This window comes from Scleropages formosus, chromosome 12 (assembly GCF_900964775.1).
Source record: "Scleropages formosus chromosome 12, fSclFor1.1, whole genome shotgun sequence".
NCBI classification, from domain to species: Eukaryota; Metazoa; Chordata; class Actinopteri; order Osteoglossiformes; family Osteoglossidae; genus Scleropages; species Scleropages formosus.
In genome coordinates, this window is record NC_041817.1 from 7545329 (window position 1) to 7557453 (window position 12125).

Genomic DNA, 12125 nt, shown 5'->3' on the forward strand with positions numbered 1-12125 from the left:
CATCTATAACGGGATATCTGCGGGCCAAAAAATTAAATCACCAGTGTGCACTGCAAGACAGACAACAGCTGTTCAGGCCCTGACTGGCAACAAGTACATGTCTGTCTTACTGGAAGTGTGTGGCACTCAACACATTACTGGTTCAAACTTTTCTCCTGACAGCTGCCGAAACCCTACAGGTCTAAAACCAAATATTTTGCATAAGACCCACCCAGTGCAAAAGCTCATGTACTAAACGATACGACCACACAAATAGAACCACCCAAAACAATCCGTTGTTAAAATAACCCTATAATAAACACAAAAGGTGTAACCCCTCCTCTTTATTCAAATTTGCAGCCTAACTTTTCACAATTTTGCTTTTAGCAGGGCTGCTGGGGACCAGGTAGTTGAGGGAATGGCACTGCGGCAGCGGAGGGGTTTTAGAAATATTCTGTCTCATTAAAAAAAAAAAAGCTCCTATGACCGATATTGATGTGTATATTAATCATTACAGTACATGTTTTTTTTTTTTGTCCCAAAATGCCCAAATGCATTTTCAGCTATATATCTCAATATGTTAAATGAAATTACCATGTCCCAAGCAGGGTCGTGGTGAGCCAGAGCCTAGCCTGGCAATGCAGGGCGGGCGGGCGGGCGGACACACCCAGGACAGGACGCCAGTCCAGCACAGGGCACCCCAAGTGGGACTCAAACCCCAGACCCACCAGAGAGCAGGCACAGGCCAAACCTGATGCCCCACCACATCTAAATACATGCCAGCTTTTGACATAATTATGAACATTTTTGCAGCTTGACTTTTTCCTCATGCATGATATTAGAAGGAAAACTCATTACAGGGCAATAACTTCATAAATGCACCTACTGTGTAAATGTACCACGTAAAACACTTTTTTAATGTTTTAATGTAAACCATAAAATCTAATACAGTACAGTCTTTTATCTTTCAAATGTTACAGTTGAAGATGGATATATTTGCAGCGTTTTCATGTGTACGTTCTTGCTGTATCGTATTGGGCCGCAGGTCTTTACATGATAAAAGATACAAAAACGGAAACTTATTGTCCAAAATGTGTTTCATTGTCTTCGATGTGTTGTTTTTGTTCTTTGTGCTACTATTTGCAACAGTGGTTTTGAAGACCTGTGGGTGGAAACTATTGAATTAGCCCTGTTTTGAATTAGTAAGAAGGAGCCGAAGGGTGAAAGGTTCCCAAACTCAATTCCAAATAACCGAAAAAACCTTAATTGGCTAAATAAATTGTTTCATGCAACCAGCAATACCATGATTTGCAGAGTATTTTCTTCTCTTATTAGGGTGAAAATAGGCAGCAAGAAAATCAGAGAGAGGTTTAAAGGGAAGTGGCTTCAGGGGTTTGTTGGCAAGTTTTTGTAGAGGCAGTTAATAGAGTTAGGGGTTTGAACTGCAGCCTTTCGACCCAATGCTTGCATGTTTGGTTCTTACTTCCAGCTAAAGTACCCTTGAGTATAAGGTACTTACCCTAATGTTGCCCAGCAGTATAAATGGGGTGAAGTGTTGTAGGTAGACTAACACAGTAAGCTGTGTTGGAGAAAAGCATCAGCTAAATGAATTGATGTAATATTTATTTAAAAACATTTTTTCTCCATTCATCTGAGCTGTTAGAATCTACTGTAGATACTACTGAGTGTCTGGCACAGAGGTTGGGGATTGCTTTAACACTTTTTATAGTGAAGTATTTAAAAATGTGAAAACCCAAATTTAATTATAGGGTGTTGCTCTTATTTTAACAGCAGTCGTTTGCTGAGGTGTTTATAGTTTCTCGTGGGTATCACCTTTCTTGAGCTGCATGCTCAAATTCAGGCCCAGGTCGGTCTGAAGGCTACATGTTGTTCCTGGTTTTATTGCTTTTCTGTGGGTTCTTCTGCATTCCTTGGATTCCTTGGATTTGCACCCATATTCAAAAGACCTGGTGGTGAGATGCTGCGGAAACATCAGATTACTCTTGGTGTGTCATTCCGTGAGGTTTCTGTGATTGTTATTCCATCCATTGCGTGTTCCACCTTCTGACTTATACTTCCCAGAACTGGCTGACAATCTCCATAGACACACTTGGATAAGTGGTTACAGAAAATTTATGGATGGGTTTTACTTCTGTAAGGCCCAGGACAATACAAGACGCAGCAAAAATAAGAATCTGATTTGCATGTAAAATCAGGACATCTCCCCACTACTATTATTAATTTATATTTGACTGGAACCTTTGTCTAAGGTGATTTACAGTGGTAGATACACTACACTAAAGTACCTATAGTTACCAAGCAATCTGCACAACAGACCATTTTAAACACTCCCTCACAAACGTGTGACAATTTAGATTCATCAGTTAACCTGAACCACATCTGTAGACTTGGAGAGGAAGTTGGAGTACCTGGAGGAAACCCAGGTGAACACGGGGAGAACATGCAATCTCCACACCAATAGAGCTGGATGCAGTCCCGGATCCAACCCGACAGCCTTCGAGTTGTGAGGAACCAGCAGTAACCAGTGGCCCATGGTGCAGGCTGTTGCATCCGTTGTCATCAGCATGAGCTCTGCTGCTGTGACTTAGGTGGTAAGTGGAAAAATCAGACGGTTGTCAAAGGAGGTTCCAGTATCGTACCATTGATCATCTGTTCGCTTCAAGCTCTCACCCACACTGTTCTCACAGTCCCCCATTCTTCCAAACAGGCAGTGAGCACCTCCACCCCATGCTCCACAAAGTCATGGCAATTGCCCATGAAGCTACAGAGCACAACATTAATGAACTACTCAGATGGGTGCAGTAGACAGAAAGTCCCCTTTCTTACTTTAAATTTAAGGTGCTTAAAATTCCAACTCATTTTTCCAGAAATTTTTTTGCTTTCATCCACCCAGGCTGGAGAAAATCGAGCTGCCCCCGGTGCTCAGTTTTATGCACACGAGTTCCAGCTAAAAGAGACCACCGAACTCCAACAGAGAACAAGCAATGGAAGAAGAAGATGAAGCGATCTGTGTACGGCACTCATAGTCTAAAAGGTCTTTTTAATTTCTTTTCCTTTTTGCGGGCAGCACGCAAACATGAGAGATAGCAGTTTGTATAAACCAGGGATTAAAGAAATTGTGTTTAAAGAATCCGGGGTACGAGTCTTAGGGATTCTTGCCATTTCACCCTTGAGCAAGATCCCAAACCATAGTGAGTTATAGAAAGTAACTGTGTTTTGCTACTGAAGTCTACCAAGAGCCACCACACCGGTTACTCTTGGTTTTTGGTTGTGTACAGCTGGTAGCATAGTGGTTAGAGCAACTAGCTTTAGACCCAATAGTTGCAGGTTCAAGCCTTACTACCAGCTATAGTACCCTTGAGCAAGGTACCTACCCTAAATTGCTCTAGCAGAATTATCTACCTGTATAAATGGGTAAGTAATCATAAGATGCTTTGGAGAAAAGTGTCAGCTAAATAAATGGAGTAATACTCCTTCCTCATAGAAAGGTCAACATCTTGCTGGAAAATGTGTTACCTTGGCCCTCTTCGTGCTCAGGATTTTTGGAGGCAGCCGGAATTTTTCATCTCAGAAAGATGCACAAGGAAGCCTTGGGGCTCTTGTGCAGTGTGAAGTCTTGATCATGCATAGTGGTTCAGTGGTACAGTGGGTCTGGTTACATAAGGGGGGGGTGGTGGTGGTGCATGCAGTGGAGGGGAAGCAGATTTTGGCGGCTGTGTAAAAAATAACATCCATGACAGGATGGGTAGACAAGGTTCGGCACGCGTACTCCTCTTCCAGCGCTGTCAGAAGGAAGCCATTCTACCTGTCATGTCCAATTTGTTTTCCTGCAGACGGTACATAACGTTGTTTTCTTATTTATTCAGGTCCGCAACACGGGAAGTGGGGGTGGGAGAGACGCTGCCAAGAGAAATGAGCCTCACATCACATTTAGTCGTCTTTCTGCTGTTCGTTTTTCTCTTCTGCGAGGCACCTCCATTCTGACGTCCCTCTGCCCCGAGGTGAATCTCCGTCTTGTGTCAATACCGATATGCCTGTCGCCGTCTCACTGTATCTCCCTGTCCCTCTTGGTTTCCTCTCGCTCTTTATCTCCCTCTTTCTCCTGCATCTCCTTCCATCACTCTTTTGTTCCCGTTCCCTGAGTACTTTTCCACTGGCAGGTACCTGTTTTCTGACTTGGAGCCGTGGGGTGACGTTCAGGGTTGGGTGATGCCTTTCGTCTAACGCTCCGTTTGTTCGCACCGTGACACTAAAGTTTTGCTCTCAGATGAACTTTGTCAAAATCCAGTCATGTCACAAATAAAAACTTGACGAGTGCCTTCAGTTGTTGTATTGTGAACAATTTTAAAATTGCTCTAATTACATGCATCTATTAGACACTTTTCTCCAAAGTGACTTCCAATGAACTCTGTGTAGTGTTACCAGCCCACACACCTTATTCACCATGGTGACTTACACTGCTAGATACACTTCTTACACTGGGTCACTCATCCCTACATCAGGGGAACACACTCTCTCTGTCACTCACACAATATGGGTGAACCTGAACAGCATGTCTTTGGAGTGTGGGAGGAAACCAGAGCACCCAGCAGAAATCTACACAGACATGGGGAGAACATGCAAACTCCACATACACTGAGCAGGGATCAAACCCATTTCCTCTTGCACCACCCAGCCACTGGGCAACAGTAGCACTACTCACTGTGCCACCGTTCACTCCGATAAAAGTAATATGCAAAGGTTAAATGTGAAAGTATCTAACCAACTGAAATCACAAAATTTTCTGAACTCAAAGATAATTTATAAGCCAAACCCTTTATCCACATTTAGCTGAAGCTGCTCTTCAGGTTGTGAACATCTCAATATCTAACCTCCCACAACATTTAAAAACTTTTATTTCTGTAGACATTTTCTCTGTTACAACCTGTCCTTGATTGTTGACTTATTCAGAAAGACGACCCAAAATGCCCGAAATTGCTAATATTTTTTTCGAAAAACATCTTAAAAAGCCTGAATAAAATATAATTCTGTAACGGCTTAAATTTAAAGTAAGTTTAAAGCTGCAAAGCCAAACCACTTTGAATATGCACTTTACCTCCAGTGTTTTTTGTCAATGCAGAGCTTTATCTCAGCGTACGTAGCTCATCATCCAACAATTAAATTTATGTGCCCGACATTTGCCCTCGCTCAGGAGTTTTGGATCCTTAATAGCACATTTCTTGATGAAATTCAAAACCTGGAAAAAATTCAAAACCTAAATAATGACATTAGCCTTTAACTATGTTTTCCAGTCCCTGCCACACGGACCTGTTGAATATTAGTTTTAAGTTTCCAGCCGAATCCGGTCAGGTTTGAGCCTCGCGCTGAATACAGAACTAGGATTCTTACTTATTTGCTGCAGGCAAATAACAGTGTGGCACTAACAGCGTACTAATGATAACATTACTCAACGTTATCGGCTTTTTGCCTAAGCCCAAAAACGAATTAGAGATAAAAAGTAGTACTTGTCTTAATTTATCTGAAATAAGATTCATGTGCATCTCATTAAGATGTATTGCTCTGTGACTCAAAAATAATAACAAACAGAATAACTAGGACCTTCTGCCCAGTATTAAAATGAAGAGATCAGTCACTGTAAAAGTACAAGGCTAATGCAGTTTGGATTTCAGACATAAAACAGGAGTCCAGAACAAAACCAGAATAGGGTAACTGGTGGTGTAGTGGTTAGAACAGCTCCCTTTGGACCCAAAGGTCTCAAGTATGAATCCTCTCCCCTAAGGTACTGACCCTAAATTGCTCCGGTAACACTCTACAGGTGTATAAACAGGTAAATAATTATGTGTTGTAAGTTGCTTTGGCAAGAACCATCAGCTAAATAAATGTTTGACTTATACGCTACTTTAAGTATTACACTTGGAGAACTGGAAAATTCAGATCAGTTTTCAGTAAGTGCTCAAGGCATCAGTTATTCATAGCTCAGCTGGAGCTTTGCATACCGCTCGTCTCAAGCGGGGTCACGGCGAGCCGGAGCCTAACCCAGCAACACGGGGCGTAAGGCCGGAGGGGGAGGGGACACACCCAGGACGGGACACCAGTCCGTTGCAAGGCACCCCAAGCGGGACTCGAACCCCAGACCACCTGGAAAGCAGGTCCTGGCCAAACTCACTGCACCACCACACCCCCCTGTGTACACTATATTTTTTAAAAAACTGTCATTGTAGAAGAAGGTGTGAAGCTGCCGGTATGTTTGTGTACTTAGTGACGACTGCCACCCTCGGGGTATTCGACTGACTTTGCAGAGGTGACTTGGCTCTGCCTGGCAGGAGTAATATAGAGAGGAGATGTGAGCATGACTCACTCACACTCCGCATGTATTACTTGTCTCAGAGCAGTTTCTGCTAATCAATGGGAATAATAATGGCGAATGTCAATATGTTCTCTTCTTTCTTCAAGCTATTCCCTACTGGCTCTTGATTCCATGGGCAGCAACTTGAATAGTGTGTGCCAGCAAAAACACAAGGGTATCAGACAAACAAACTGCTCTTTGATAATCATATGTCTGTTTCTAAAGCTCTTCATCGGTTGTGCAATGCACTTTTGTTTACCCTGGATTGTAGGTGCCTTTCGAGAAAAGTATCTGCTACATGAAAAAATAGAAATGTAAATGTAGTCATGTAAATTTGGGAAAGCCAGTGATGGCTGCGGTAACACAGCGGGTTTGGCCAGCTCCTGCTTTCCGGTGGGTCTGGGGTTCAAATCCCGCTTGGGGTGCCCTGTGACGGACTGGTGTCCCATCCTGGGTGTGTCCCTTCCCCCTTGCACGGTGTGTTGCTGGGTTAGGCCCTGCAGCAGTTTCAGACAATGTGTATGTAGTGATGGCCAAATTAGAATAATTTTCCCATGTCATATTTTCTATCATTTACAAGACTAACATATCCTTTTATGATTGATGACATATATGATCCTTCTGTGGACCTGTAGTTATATTTTTCACTTTAGTCAACTACTGCTGCATCTATAGGTGAGAAATGAACTTTCAGCTGCTTTATGGACTCCACGCGTGAAGATGACTGCGATGAAGATGATGTCGACTCCTGTGGTGATATGGGGAACTTCACACACTGGTCTCAGCACAGCAGTATTTGGGAGAGCGCACCGTGTGCGTCTCTGGTCTTGGACAGCAGTGTTCACACCAACCCCACTGACAGGAGTCCAGTCTTGCGGCAACAAGAAGGAGCCCCTGAGATCCATTCTCCTTCATCTCACTCAGAGCACATCTTACTCCTGAACCTCCACTGCCTGAGATTGACTGCAGAAGTTTAAAATGAGCATTTTTGGAGAAAAACCACACTGGTAATTTCCTTTTCTCATGTTCACATTTACGTGGAATTATTTTTCGCACGTAGCGATTCCAAAATCTCTTAACTGAGCATTTCAAAGCCAGTATGTCCTAGACAAGACAACCCATAAATGACTCGTAATGAGCAGATCAATTTGTCTGTCTCTCTATCTAACACGCAAGGAAGGTCAATAATCATTTCAAGTAGACATTTTTGCACGGTATTGCACGGTACAAAGAATATTTATTGTAATTTCTTTATAAACATATATGATGGACAAAGTATATATTCATATTTTGACATACATGTCACAATGGTCTGTCTCAAAACATTTCAACGGATGCAAGAAACCGAGGAGAACATCAAGATGTTGTTTTTTATGCCGAGGTCAATATGCACCGAACAAAGCGGACACAAAGGAAAAAAGATTTCGCTGACACATATCAAGTAATAGACCAGAAATTATGTGACAAGGCGAGCTGTCAAATATACTGTACAAGCACACATTCTTAAGAGCAGCTTGGATGCTTATGCGTGAGGTAAAAAAGCAAAGTGTCTTCCTCAGCTGGAACAAAGCAGGACCAGCGTCCAGGTGTGTGTCGCTCCGCACGAGCGAAGAGTCAGCTGATGGCTGGGGGTGTGTGGGAACCGGAGGGTGGGCAGCGGTCAGTCCAAAGGGATCTAAGTCTACCTCTCGCTGACCAGATGTGTCGGGATGCCGGGGGTTCGGAGGAAGTTTCTGCTGCTTCCCAGTTCTCCAGCGCCTCCTTCTACCTTCTTCTCTCCCCAACGTCAACGTGCCCCCCGCCACTTACCACTTCACCTTCCCTTCTCCTAAACGGAACCGGAGACTGTGCCGGAGACTCAGTCAAAAGTAAAGTGAAAGAAATCAGATGATCTGATCCAAACACATTACCTTTCTCCTTGTGTTTTTTTTTTTGGTCCCCTGGACTCCATACTTTCTCACCCTCCCCTTCCCCCGCCCCCCCCCCGCCTTTTTCCATTATGACCCCTTGTGGCTCATTGAGACGAAACGACAGCAATCCATACTTTTGCAGAACAAGTCGAGTGCTTGATGTCACTGCAGGTTCTGAATTCCTTCCAATACCTGTAAGTGGCGGCATGAATAAAACAATCAGCGGCCGAGCTTTGGATTTGCACCCGCTGACACATCGGCGTATGCGCCGCTAACTCACCGAGTGACGTGCCGGCATAGGAAACTTAAGCCTTCCGGAAAAACAAATATCGTTGCCATAAAAACGGCCTTTCGTGGTCACAGCCCAAAGTACATCGTTGCACTCCGTCTGTCCTCAGCCGCACAAGACGATCCTTCTCCAACCTGTATGCTACTCATCAGACTCCATTTTTGTACACTTGAAATCGAGCAAAACTATGGTGCTCTGACTGTTCAGCCAGTGCAGCGCTGCTTCCAAAGACACAATGCTGGGAAATAAATGTATTATTTACCGAGTGCTGAAATGTTCATAAGGTGATCATCTTGAGAGCATTATATCTGCCTATTTAAAATAGTATATTATACATGTGCACATTTTGCATTAAAAAATCATCCTCTAAAAGCAGAATTAGAATACTGTTTTTAATTCATCTCAATCCAAACAATGAACCCAGCACGGTAATAGACATATTCCATCGCACTTAAAGTAACAAGATTCACTAGCAGCTTACAAATACAATATAGGGGGACGTGACTCACTAATTGGCAATATTTTGGCATTAAGATTCAAAATGCAAAACCAAAGCACGATATGACGAGTGATTTTAAAATTTTGCTATTATTCCATTGATATTATATTGATTTATACATGTTTGCTTGAATGTATTGATATTATATTTGCAATGGGACTAAATGTGACGTGGAAAATGATATCTTTCATGGGTACTGCACCACACATTTCATTGGCTGCCGTATCAAACGTTGGATTCTCATTGGCTGACAGGCCACATGGTGTCAATTCATTGGCTAACATGCTACAATGCTACCATGTCATTGGTTACTGTAGCGCACACAGAATATAATGTTCAAAAAGAGATTCCACCGGACCCTGCTTATCCCTTTTTTCAGCAACCCAGAAGCTAAACGTGTGGGAATCTGTTGCTGCGATATTGTGAGAACGATCGCACCGGCATCCATGTAAGATCTCAAACAAGAACATGGCCTTTATCCGATAACATTTAGCGAACACGTGCTACGAACTGATTGTGCGCTTTCATTAAAATATTCAGCCATAGAAATCAACCCAAGGAATCCATCCTCACGTAGGCGTGAATTTCTTATTTTTCAGGGTCGTTTTTTTAGCAGCTCTCCTTTCTGAAAGCCTTCAGAACACACATTAAGGGGACAAAAACGCTCTGTTTGACTCAGCATCCTGTCAGGACAATCCAGCCACCGTAAGCCAAAGACAGAGAGCATACCTTTGTTGTATGAATTATATATAAAGAAGTGTAGCCCTGCACATTTAAACTTCTTCGCTAACACCCTCCAAAAATCTGCCTCGGGCCTTTGTCGGCAGTAGCTGTACTTATCAAAAGTTAATATGATCTCAGCTCGTGCACAGAGACACATAGCAAGGGGTACAAACAGCTGGGTGAGCGGTAAAGCAGTACACAGCAGGTCCTGCTGTAAAAAGTTCTCAGATATAATTTGTAATTATATATTTTTTGAACACTTCCCTGTATTGGGCAATGTAATTTAGCAGCCAGCTTCCAGGCTTTTCATTGTAGAAAAGCCTGCGTTCTTTCGAGCTCCACGAAGCAGATTAATTAAAACTCAGCGGTTGATGCCGGGTCAAACACCTCCGACAAGCTTAATAAGGTTGGGTCCATTTGATACAGAAAGCTTGCAGAATCTACAAAGCGCAGCTTTCTGCTTTGTTGCGGCGCAGTGAGACCCTTCGTTTTTGCCGGTCGAAAACAGGTACTGGGATCTCTGCCAGGCCTTCTGACAGGTACCTCCAAGGGCCAGCACTGTTGTTTGTAGAGTCGCTGGTACAGCTGAACCAGTCCCAGCCAGCATGGAATCCACCGCAGGGGTTGTGCAGTGGCTGCCAACAGCCATTACAGTTCAGGCTAAATGAAAATCAGCATTAATAGGCAGCTGAGCCAACTCAAAAGTCCTGGTTTGCTGGTCCTTGTCAAGAACAGGGCAACACGAAGCAAGACCTGACATGAAGTTGAGGTATCATCTGAACCACGCAGAAGAGGGGAGGCTTTGGCATGAAGAGTCATACTAAATTGACACTTTGATGAGGCTGATGCGTCCCGTGTAGCACAGTTAAATAATCTTGGAGGTTGTAGAATGTATGATTAGTTTAGAAGAAACTAATTCCAACGTACAGGTTTTGGGAAGCTGGAAGAATTGTGTTTCCTCAGCTTCATAAGCAGCTACTGGTGGCCTGGAGCCAAACCCATTGGTTTCGAGGCCCCATCTGTGCCAGCATGATCATCAAAGCACAGCTCACATCAGAGCCAGCAATGAGCTGGTCCATCCATGTCCCCATCAGACCTAGAGGAGACGGTGAAGACAGGAACACACCCGCAACCAAAAACAAAAGAGAGACCTTCACACTTGGCTGACACACGCTCTCTACAATCAAGCATTCTGCAGCATGATGCTGGGAGACAGAGAGCTTTGCCTATGAGTGAGCGTGTGTGTTCGGTTGTCCTCGTGCATGAGATCCAAAATCAGCCCCCGATGAGAATATTCTTGCGGACGGCACAACTGGCATGCTCTCTGATGAGCTATGAATGGCTATTTCTTATGTCTTTGACACATGAGACATAATGACCAGCTTGTCTTCCGCACGCTCCAGCATTTTTGCAGGCAAAGAAAAAAGTCGCAAGTGCGGCAAATGCATTTCCTTGCTCATTAATGGTGTCTTGATGTTTGTACAATTTCCTTGGAGCGCACTTTGCATGAAAAAAAACTACTTACGTTTAGCCCCTTTTTTATGCATCAAATGGACTGTTTTAAAAAGCATATTAATATGGATGTGCTGCTCACTATTCCGCAACTGACAGAAATAATAAAGGACAAAAATTTGAATTGAATTTTGCACAAAAATGAGATTCTGAATTATTGTTTCTACTGATCTTTCTCGGGAGGGATTCCAGCATTAAACTGAACATCAACCACTGGAGTTGAGTGTGTTTTCCTTTGACATTTTCATAGTGTAATCGATCCCTTTTTCGCTCAGTTTAGTTCAGTTCAGCCAGTTTGCCACTTTGCCTCCTCTCGAAGGATAGGTGAACGATGATGAACACCTGGAAAATGTGTACGGCAGTCAACAGCAAGCAAGAACAAAAGGGTCTGACGACAAACAAGGACCAGGCTGAGAAACCCGAGAGGTGGACGCTAACCACACCCGCTACTCGGTGGTCTTCTCCATCCCAAGCAGGTCACAAGGGAAGGGATATCCAGAATGACATACCGCTGCAGATAACAGCACTGCCTTGTGCTGGTTGGCGGTGGACATGCATCAAGTCAGCAAACACGGGTACACACATCCTCTGATGTACATTCTACAGGCCACACACCCCTAGCAATGCCCTGCACCTGGAATGACCTTAATTTTGTGAGATCCAAACTCCTTCGAGGCTATCGGTATTGAGCACTGAGCACCGGGAGCGCCATGCAATAAGAATCCCTCAGTCCCAGAGCCTGACAGACTGTTACTTTTACAGAAGTTACTTTGCGGAGAGGACTAACTTGTACCATCAGCTACAAATACACCACAATGGCCTGTTTGATGACGCGTCCGCTTTGTG